Raw genomic sequence first — 11,652 nt, 5'->3', positions numbered from 1 at the left:
TTCTTTTTAACCATTGGTTATAGCAATGAAAGAATAAATCATATTCTTCCCGTCACTATAAAATTGGTCTTATATTTAGGATAAAAAAAAATATTTAACATTCTTCACATTTTAAAATGGTTGGTCAATGCAAGGGTTTCTTTAAAAATCTTAATCAAGCAATAAATCTGAGAATGCAGTTTAATCAAAATAGAAATTCTGTAATATCAACTCCTCTCGTAGTCCTATGTATAAGACAATTTTAACATGCTGACCTCTGTATTAGAATTTAGTAAGTTTTCAACCTTACCCGGCCTATTTAACATATATATACACACCCTTTCCAACAAAATAACAATTTATAAAACAATAAATTAAGAGTAAAAGTATGTATTGCTATAATAAAGTTAATAAGATGACTTAAATTAAAGATGCCAAAAAAAAAAAACTCTCTCTCTCTCTACGGAACCGGTACCCAAAGTGTTCACCAAAAATAGAAAAAGAACCAGTACCCAAAGCTGATCTAAATGGTCCAAATGGGATTTTTTTTAATTATTTCTAAATAAAGAAAATCATTTTTGTTAAAGTGATGATTAAGATGTTATTTTCATTTTATATTCTATACTCATTATAAAAATTATTTTAAAAAAGTAAAAATAAAATACACTAAATGAGGACCGTCCAGATATTTATTTGGATCGGACGACCTTTAAGATGAGTGCCTAAATTGGTTTTTTTTTACCTTATAAATAGGATTAGATGATTATAAATGGAGTATACAATTCAACTATGTGTTTGCCTCTCTCGAGATTAAAAATGGAGACGATGGGTTAGTGTTGTATGAGCCTTGAAAAGCCAAAAATCGAGAGTTGTTATAACAATGAAGAAGGCTATTCTCATTGTTTTACTAATTTTGGCTTCCACATTTCTCTTCCTTCCTTCTTCCACTCATGCTCGAGTATTTGCCAGTAATTAACAGCCTAAACTCAGTTTAGCTACTTTCTCTAGTCTCATTTTCCATAACCACAGCTCTTTAGTCTCATTTTCCATAACCATATCTCTTCTTGCATCAATTATTAAATCTTGATTTATATATTAATTATTTTAATTTTTATTGTGAATCAAAATAACGTATTTATGGGTATATTATTATATGATTATGCAAAGGAGACATTGCCAGTAATTAGGGGAACAAATTAGTTTAGATCCCTTTTTTTGGTAACGGCTGGCCGGGAGGAGATAGTGAAAAAAGAGAAATACTAGTGTATATTTACTTTTTATAAAACTTTTTTGACAACTGTATTGCCTAAAATTAAAGAGTAAATTATATTGATATAATTTAGGTTAAATATAATTTAAGTACTTTTTAAAATTCTTTTAAACAATTTCAAGTAAAAAATTTACCTGGGTGATGGATTTAACGTATGTAACTCTGAAGTCACTTTAATTATTCGTCCCAATTTTCTTTTTATTTTTGTTCAATAGTTCTTTAAATATTGAGAATATCCTGGCATAATATATAGAGAGTGTTTAGATAAAACCAAACCATAGTTTAAAGAATAACTTCAAGAAGTTATCTTTGAGAATAAATTTTGGAAGAATAAATTTTGTGAAAAAAGTGATTTTGATAAAGTAAAAGTAATTGGATAGTTGTTATCAAAAATAATTTTTTTATACACAAATTACTAAAAAAGACATAAGTGGATGTGTATATTTTAATTTATATTTTTATTTGAAGTAATAAATAATATATAAAAGTATAATTAATTAATAATTAAGATGTGTATATATATATCTATAAAATATAAGATTAAATATGTTTTTTAAAAAATGATTTTTTTCAACTGAAAAATATTATTTTACCTTAAAGATTTTAAATATGATATCCCATAATATTTTTTCTTACAAATAATATATAAAAAATAATTAATTAAGAAATTATTTTTATGTATGTTTAACCTCACAATCATTATGACACCTGATTATTTAATCTCATACTTTATATACACTTGCAATTATTAATTAAAATATTATGGGATATACCGCATTTGAGCAACTAAATTTTTTAACATACTGTAGTATAGAAAAAATAAAATAAGAGGGCGGCGAGAAAGTGGGAGAAAATGAGAAAGAAAAATTGAATGAGGAAGGAGAAAATGTGAAGTTTTTTACTTTTGCTGAAGGGTATTTCTGGACATTCACGGTTTTCTGGCCAAACCACAATTTCAAAAATATGCAAGGTATTTGAATGCTTTTTGGACCAAATCATAGTTTGGGCTGTAAAAGTACCAAAAGGGGCCAAACACCCCCATAGTACAATTAATTGATGCACTCACATCCTGCATAATATTAGCAAATTACATCAATTCTATTTTTTAACGTTGATTGTACTAATTCGACAGCTCTTCATATATGTCCAGCTATTCTCCATTTCATTTTTTCTTTTTTTCAAACTTCAATCCCTTATTCACCACCTGGGAAGTTGGGATATGCATGTGTGTACATTTATGATCTTGCAATTGAAATGTGCAGACTCGTGGGTGGCTTGTTAGTTTTAGAAACCACCCATTAATAAAGATGCTATTACTCTAATTATAAACAAAATCTATTCTGCTACAAAATAATTCCATTTGCTACTTGTCATTTTGTTTTAAATTATTCACGTTATTCTGATTTTTGACGCTATATATATGCATTCCTTAAACTAATGTCAACATCTTTAACTCAAAACATTGTCATTTGGTCCACATTGGCGGCGAAATAATATAACTTTGTATTGAACTCCTATGCTTGACTTACATTTTTATTATATATAATCCATAATTGGCAGGGAAAAATTTCAAGTGCCTAGTACTTCTGAATGAAAACTTTTAGGGTCAATTTACATCTTAGCCCATACATATCTATAAAATTTTGGATCCTGTCCTCATCCTTTTTTGTCTTTTCTTTCTCCTCATCTTCTCTCTATTATTGTATCAACAACTGAACTGTTGAGATTTAATAATATATAAATTATGATTATAATATTACATAAAATAAATAGGAATTAATTTAAAATATTAAAATTTAATTTGTATAGTTTACAATCGTGAAACGAGAAAAAAATGATGAATTTATAAAATAGTAAATGTCAGCCGTTTATTTTTCTGATCCTATGATAGGAATGAGATGAGCAGAAAGAAAAGAAGAAAATGGATAAGGAGATGAGCTAAAAATCTCATATTCGTCACACATTCATATATATTTCTTGTTTTCCATCAACGTAAAGTTTTTTTTAGGGTCCCAGTCAATAAATCAATAAAACATGAAATTTAATAAAGCAAATTATTGAAAATAAAATATTTAATTATAGCTGACCATTTCAACTTTGGATTTCTATCTAGAGGCTAAAAATATAGACACATTGAAAAATACAAAAGTTGTTTCGTCATGTACCTCTGCACCTTGTTAATTCGCTTGAACTTCTTATCTTCTTTGACAATATATATATATATATATATATATATATATTTTCTTTAAAATATTATTCCGTTCGGTCATAACTATAGAGCCAGACAGCAAATTTATAGAGATGAAGAAAATTAATTAATTTGGGTCCCAGTCAATAAATCAATAAAACATGAAATTTAATAAAGCAAATTATTGAAAATAAAATATTTAATTATAGCTGACCATTTCAACTTTGGATTTCTATCTAGAGGCTAAAAATATAGACACATTGAAAAATACAAAAGTTGTTTCGTCATGTACCTCTGCACCTTGTTAATTCGCTTGAACTTCTTATCTTCTTTGACAATATATATATATATATATATATATTTTCTTTAAAATATTATTCCGTTCGGTCATAACTATAGAGCCAGACAGCAAATTTATAGAGATGAAGAAAATTAATTAATTTGGGTCCCAGTCAATAAATCAATAAAACATGAAATTTAATAAAGCAAATTATTGAAAATAAAATATTTAATTATAGCTGACCATTTCAACTTTGGATTTCTATCTAGAGGCTAAAAATATAGACACATTGAAAAATACAAAAGTTGTTTCGTCATGTACCTCTGCACCTTGTTAATTCGCTTGAACTTCTTATCTTCTTTGACAATATATATATATATATATATATATATATATTCTTTAAAATATTATTCCGTTCGGTCATAACTATAGAGCCAGACAGCAAATTTATAGAGATGAAGAAAATTAATTAATTTAGTTATATATAAAATATATATTGGTTTTTTTTCCCTAAAACTCCCATTTATTCATTTACAGATTGAAACTGCTCCTAATATACGCAATCAAGAAAAATACTTTAAGAACAAAATTATAAATTTAGACAGAAAAGTCAATTGCAGTCTTACGTTTAATATTGATATATTGTCATTTTTTGGATGGAATTCACCGGGAAACTCACAGATCAATTATTGTTGACAATTTCAACTTCGATTCTCTTCCTGAAGCCTATAGCTAGATATGAAGGGGTAGTGTTGTGTGGAGCATACCAAAGGCATTATTGACAATTATTGTTAGTGTTTTCTCTACTCTCTCTCAAACAATGAGGAAGGCTATTATTGTAATTGCCTTTCTCATTTTGGTTTCTTCATTTCTCTCCCTTCCTTCTTCCACTCATGCTCGTGGATTATATGGTAACAACTCAATACTTCACTTTAGTTTAATTTGCGACCTTTTCCAACCATGAAATTATTATGAGTTACATATTCATTTTTCTTTCTTCTTTTTTTTTTTGGTTATTTAAACTGAAGTTATACGTTTGTAATTATTATATGATATTTTGTAGATGTTAACAAACCAGTGACCTCGCCAACAAATAATAGGAACAAGCCTGCAGTTCAATGTCCTCGTGGTTCTTCTTACGTATCTTGCCTTAAAAGTCCGTCCACAAAACAAAAACCAAAACCTTGCCCATATAAACGGAATTGCAAGAATTAGCAAAAAAAAAAAAAGACTAATAATAATGATTATTATCATATAAAATGTTAAATAAATGGTCGTTTTGCGCATGTGGAGAGAGAAACTACTTGTTTCTAATATCTTCTCTCTAGCTTTTATTGTCTCTTGGTTATCATTTCTGATGAATTCTGTGTATTGTATTTGTCTGTGTTTTTGTGTGTGAGAGGTTCTTAAAGTTATGTATGTGGCCGTATTGTACTTGACAAGAGGATGATATGTAGGCGGTAGCACCAAAATTCTCCAAGATCCAGAAGATCTTCCACCTCCTCTATAATACTAGGCAAACCCTGTTGACAGCAACACCTGTAGAGAAATAGTAAATCCGAGTTGTGTCTTACAGACACTGTCCTTAAGAGCTATTCCGCAACTACCGGCAAAGTAAGAAGCGGCACTCCCCAGGATTAAACGGATTCTTCCTGTAAGAACAGGGTGAGCAGAACAGCAAAAGGTAAAAGAACTCAGTAAGGCAGAACACCAGAGGAGGGAAGAGAGTTGCCCGAAAGCTCAGAGCACGGCGGTTCCACTTTGAACTTCCGTCTCATGCGGCTACGGATCACAACACCATTGGGCACATTTAAACGCATTTAATGATAATTAACTCATAATTAAATGAGCGGTTTCAAGTAGTAATTAACTTGTTTAATGACTATTTAAGAAGAATAAAGTCTTCGGTTACGAATATTAAAGAGGCATAATTATAATTAAAATTTAGATAGATATTTCCAATAAAGTGCCCAGTACTGCACTTGACTCATGCACAAGGGGAAGAGGGGAAATGGCCGGATTTGTCTCCGATGGCCCATTGTGCGTGTAAGTCCACTTCTCCTTTTGGCTCATTTGGTAGCCCAAGACCACTTATTACTTGGACCCTCACAATCCCAAGCAATGTGGGACTCTTCCTTTGACACACCCACACATATTATTTACAACAATCCCCCATATGTGTCAAAGGAAGTACCTTTAGTTGAGTTACACACATGAGTATAACCATTGTATCTGGTGGTCCTTTGGACTTAAAACCAGACCTAGACCAATAACACTTAGTACATAGAGATGTTGGTGGTCCTATGAACTTAAAACCAACACCTCTTAGGCGTATACTAGAGGCATTATTAGTCAGATTATACCCCCACATTTCTGCTGTTAACGGCGTTTTTGCGCGTTAAGACGGCCATGCGCGTGCCTGGTGCATAACGAATGCTTTAGAGATTTTGCCACGATCTCATAGGAGCGGCCTCACTCCACATTCGTAGAGGTGATTTCATTAAATGTACCTGCAATGAGCACATCATCCCGTAGGATTATGAAATCATTAAGGGCTTTCACTCAGCCTCACAAAATTGCATTCTAACACTTTCTCATGCCATAGGAAGGGACTAATAATTTATTTTAGTGCTGGCAGAACTGACAAACGACTTGTTTTTACCCATTGAACCTTCTTCATGGGATCATCAATTACAAAGGTTGGGTTGCCATCGCTGTCAACTTCAAGTGGCTTTAGTCCCATTCCCCTCGACTAATTTGTTTCTTCATAGGGTTATTAACAGATTCGCTAGGTCCACTTTGACCTCATAAAGTGATTTCCACTTGCACCATTGTTCTCTCTACAATGGTTATTGCTATTTAGCAATCACAACTCATCGACAAGTGTCGGTTTTACACTAAATATCCGCTAAGAAATTTTCAGCATCTTAGCCTGACACCAATAAAGGTGAATGATCGCTAGTGAATTTCTCTCATATAAACTGAAATTCAGTTAACATCCGTGTATCTCTATATCACGGGAATCCACTGTACTTGATACCAAAATTTATGGTACCCCTTGAATATTTCATTTCCCTCATAGGACTCCATATTTAAATATGTATTCATCCTTACAACAAAAGTTACATCACAATAATTAATTTAATACAACAAATTCTCAAAAATTTGTGTATACACAAATTAAGCTGCACAGCTACCTCAAATGAAGTATTAGCATCATAAGGAATATTCACATACTGGTTCTCAAAACCAAGCTTTTAAAACACTTTTCTCATAATCTCATTCCTTTATGATTTCAACACTTAAAACCACAAATAATGATATTATAAAAATTAATGCAAATTTGTCTTTGTGCTAGATAAATTACTAGATTTTCATATCCAGATAATGCTTGTTTTAAGCAACACAAAAAATTTGATAATTCACAAAATTTGCTCTCAATAGCAAATAACAAGGTTCCTAATTATTTTTTCCTCCCCCCTAATCTCAACACACATATTGAAATTTCCAAGATGAGACTAACACAATTTGAAATAAACTAAAACATATTTTTATCCACCAATATTATTTTTGTAAGGTACCTCATATTTTAGGCACCCCCACACTTTCAAATATAGAAAAATTATTTACATATCTTATCAATAATAATTCTAATTAAATTAGAATTTCACACCAATATCTCCCCCCATTCTAATTTCATAAGGAGTCACAACAGATTAGATTTAAAGTTTGTTCCCAATGCCAAGCTATTAAAATCACCACATAAAATATATGAATACATAGGATATAAAATGTTCCATTCATATAATCAAATATTTTCATCAAAATTGTCATTACGTAATGTGTTTTAAATTCCACTAACAGGTTTAATTGTACACATAACGGCAATATATTAAGACCCACAAAAAATCACTCACATGGCATTTATATATAGGGGGTTATGAAACTCATCACATTGATGTTACAATACATTTTTATATACAAAGCCAACAGCACACTAAAATGATTATTTAAAGAGAGAAGACGTTGATGGAACAATAGGAGGTTAGCAGCTATTCAAACCAATTTAATATGCTCATCAACCGAAAGCAATAAAACCTTAGCAAATGGAAGGAATTAAATTCACCGGAATACTCATTAACTAAACCCAATAAAACCCCCAACATTAAGAGTATATATATATATATGGAGGTTACGAAACTTAATATAACAATTAACTTCCAGAATTTCCAACAAGATGACCATATATGAAATCACGCCATGAACGCCATTGTTCACATTAATGAATATTTAACTTTTTTTTTTTTTTAATTCTAAGCATAACAGTAATGAACCCAATAAAGGCAGTAACGGATCAAGGGAATATAATATATATTCAAAACCCATAAAATCTAATCATATTGCTCTCATGCAACTGGTTCACACATGTTAATGTTTTCCGTTTCCACATTGATTCCACCCTCAGTATTTATAAAATGGAAACTTATTATGTGATTACTTCAAAATTCATTCTTTATGAATGTCTATGTAACCGAAAGTCATTCACTTGTCTAATTCACGAAAACAGCCCGTGAACTCCATCAATCAGTCAATTGATACATACTAAATACAAACACCATTCAAAATTGCAGCTTCGTACATTGAATTTTGTATATAAGCCTCAAATAAATGTTTCCACACAACGCAATGAATTTTCATCAATTCATGTAAAATGTCCTTTCCCTTTTGGAAGAGGGAAAATCCATTAAAATATAAACATGCTACTTGTCTATAATCACTGACTAGGATCAGGAAAGAAATGCATATTAGCACATAGACGCACATTTGCACATAGACGTTAAGCCGGGTACAAAATTATTAAGGTTTTTCCTAGTTCATAGAACACAGGAAACAACATCACACTCACAAAAGTTGTTCCTGCTTAAAGAGGAGTAGTACCTGATCGGTGCGATGTGAAGCAAGACTTCCTTTTAGGTTTTGATCAATACCATATAGTTTTCTCCAAGCACCTTCACCATTATCACAACGTTTATACCAAGACTTTCTATCCAGACTACAGTGTCTACAAGGTCCTAAGTGAGTCTGGTTAAAAAGGCTAAATTGGCACTTGGTGTTCATAACCACCATGACCCACCATGCCTCATCAACCAACTCTACTCATAAATATCAATATATGATCAGACCCACTGCCTTAACACATGCTTTCATCGGGTTCACAAATCACCACACACTAGGCAACTGAGCCCGAGTACTAATGTGAGTTAGAACTCAAACCACAGATCATCCCTGGCCTCTACATTTACCAGAGGTTCATCCCTTGTCATCTCAATTCTTCATTAGAGAAGAAGAGTAGCAGCTTATTTCAACCAATTTCTCTGTTAAGCAGTCTCAAAAATGTCCTGAAAGAAGGAACAAATAATGTGAGACCAACTCAATATTCCTCTTATTCAAGAGAAAATAGAAATAGGAGTAGTAAAATAGGACAAAGCTCAGACGCCTCCCTTTTCGGTAACTTTGCCGCCAATGAATGCGAAAACGATTGATGCAAGTAGCTCTTAAGATTGTAGGCGGTAGCACCAAAATTCTCCAAGATCTAGAAGATCTTCCACCTCCTCTATAATACTAGGCAAACCCTGTTGACAGCAACACCTGCAGAGAAATAGTAAATCCGAGTTGTGTCTTACAGACACTGTCCTTAAGAGCTATTCCGCAACTACCGGCAAAGTAAGAAGCGGCACTCCCCAGGATTAAACGGATTCTTCCTGTAAGAACAGGGTGAGCAGAACAGCAAAAGGTAAAAGAACTCAGTAAGGCAGAACACCAGAGAAGGGAAGAGAGTTGCCTGAAAGCTCAGAGCACGGCGGTTCCACTTTGAACTTCCGTCTCATGCGGCTACGGATCACAACACCATTGGGCACATTTAAACGCGTTTAATGATAATTAACTCATAATTAAATGAGCGGTTTCAAGTAGTAATTAACTTGTTTAATGACTATTTAAGAAGAATAAAGTCTTCAGTTACGAATATTAAAGAGGCATAATTATAATTAAAATTTAGATAGATATTTCCAATAAAGTGCCCAGTACTGCATTTGACTCATGCATAAGGGGAAGAGAGGAAATGGCCGGATTTGTCTCCGATGGCCCATTGTGCGTGTAAGTCCACTCCTCCTCTTGGCTCATTTGGTAGTCCAAGACCACTTATTACTTGGACCCTCACAATCCCAAGCAATGTGGGACTCTTCCTTTGACACACCCACACATATTATTTACAACATGATATCCTTTGGTTTATCTGCTACAAGTCAGTTTAATAAACATATGAAGTTCGTCTTCTATCATGTAATTTTATTGTGCATATTTTTACCTTATTTTATATCATTTTCATTTAATATAATGTGGGCAATTCATATACAGAAAAATGGAGAACGCAAAAGCATATTTTTATAAAAGCAACTGAAGCACTATGATCAAAAAAGCCGAAAGCAAATGAATTTGGACTCAAGAATGAAGGGTAAATTATTATTGTGGGTTGGATCTAACGGATGTACTAACTGTAAAAAATTTTACTTCATAAGCTTGACATGTAATTATTGTATAAAAAAAGCTTAACATGTAATTAAGATGCAAAATATATGGATCCTTACCACCCCTTATTGAATACACTTTTAATTCAATTAACATGGAACATAACTTTCAATGTTAGACAGAGGGATTAAAATATATGAGTTCGATTGGGTTTTTATTTGTTGGAAAAAGCAAAAAAAAAAAGATTGGGTTAGTATTTATTAAGATTAACTAATTAAGCATAATATTAAAAATGGGATAATTTTAAAAGCATTAACTAAATTGAATCATCCTTTTTTTTCATATCATGAATCATCGTAAGAGAAATTGTTGCTTATAATGAGAAACATAGGGAGTGTACTTTATATATAACTTTCAGTTAATAATTTTATCACAAATTAAAATGTTGAGTGTCAAGAAATTTATCTGCATAATATCCACACAAAGAAGTCGGAATTTTTTTGGGAAAAAAACTCACAAGTCCACTTTAATTATTTATCCATATTTTTTTTCATTATTGTTTAGTAATTTTCAAGCAACTATTCTTCATATAACTGAAATTTTTTATCCTAAAATTTTTCATGTGAACCCAGTTAACGACTAGTTGTCTCAGCCATAATATCACCTCATATTTGGATAAAATTTCAGGTTCAAATCTGATATTGATATATTTATGCACGTGCGTATATTCACTACAAAAAAATTGACTTTCAGCGGCGACAAAAGTCGCTGCCGAAAGTTTTTTGCGGCGACAAGTCACCGCTGAAAAGTCGTTGCCGTAGCAGCCGTGGCTGAAAACTTTCAGTGGCGACTAAAAAGGTCGCCGTTAAAAGATACTTTCAGCGGTGACTTTTAGAAGTTTCAGCAGCGACAAATGTCGCCGCCAAAAACACTTTCGGCGGCGACACTCTTGTCGCCGCTGAAAGTAATGCCTAAGAAGAATTGGCTTTACCAATGCCACGTCATCACCGCCGGTGCCACGTCATCGTCTCCGGCCGCCACGTCAGCATCGTCGACCTCCACGTCATCGCCATCGGCGGCCACGTCATCACCGCCGACCGCCACATCATCACTAGCCACCTCCACGTCATTGCCACGTCACTCCTCCTCGCCACGTCATCGTTTAAATATTTTCACCTTAAATGTGTCTTCTTCCAGGTTCGAACTCGTGACCGCCTCCCTTCGTGTCCAACCTTCTTGCCGCTGAGCCAGATTGAATTTGTTTATTAATATTGTAAAATAAAATATATATTATTATATTATACTTTCAGCGGCGACAAAAAAAGTCGCCGCTGAAGGTCCATTTTCGGCAATTTGTTTATTAATATTGTAAAATAAAATATATATTATTATATTATACTTTCAGCG

Source organism: Neltuma alba, unplaced genomic scaffold (assembly GCF_004799145.2).
Source record: "Neltuma alba isolate B1F8T4 unplaced genomic scaffold, ASM479914v2 tig00012462_pilon, whole genome shotgun sequence".
Taxonomy (NCBI): domain Eukaryota; kingdom Viridiplantae; phylum Streptophyta; class Magnoliopsida; order Fabales; family Fabaceae; genus Neltuma; species Neltuma alba.
Note: the sequence above shows the minus strand (reverse complement) of the source record.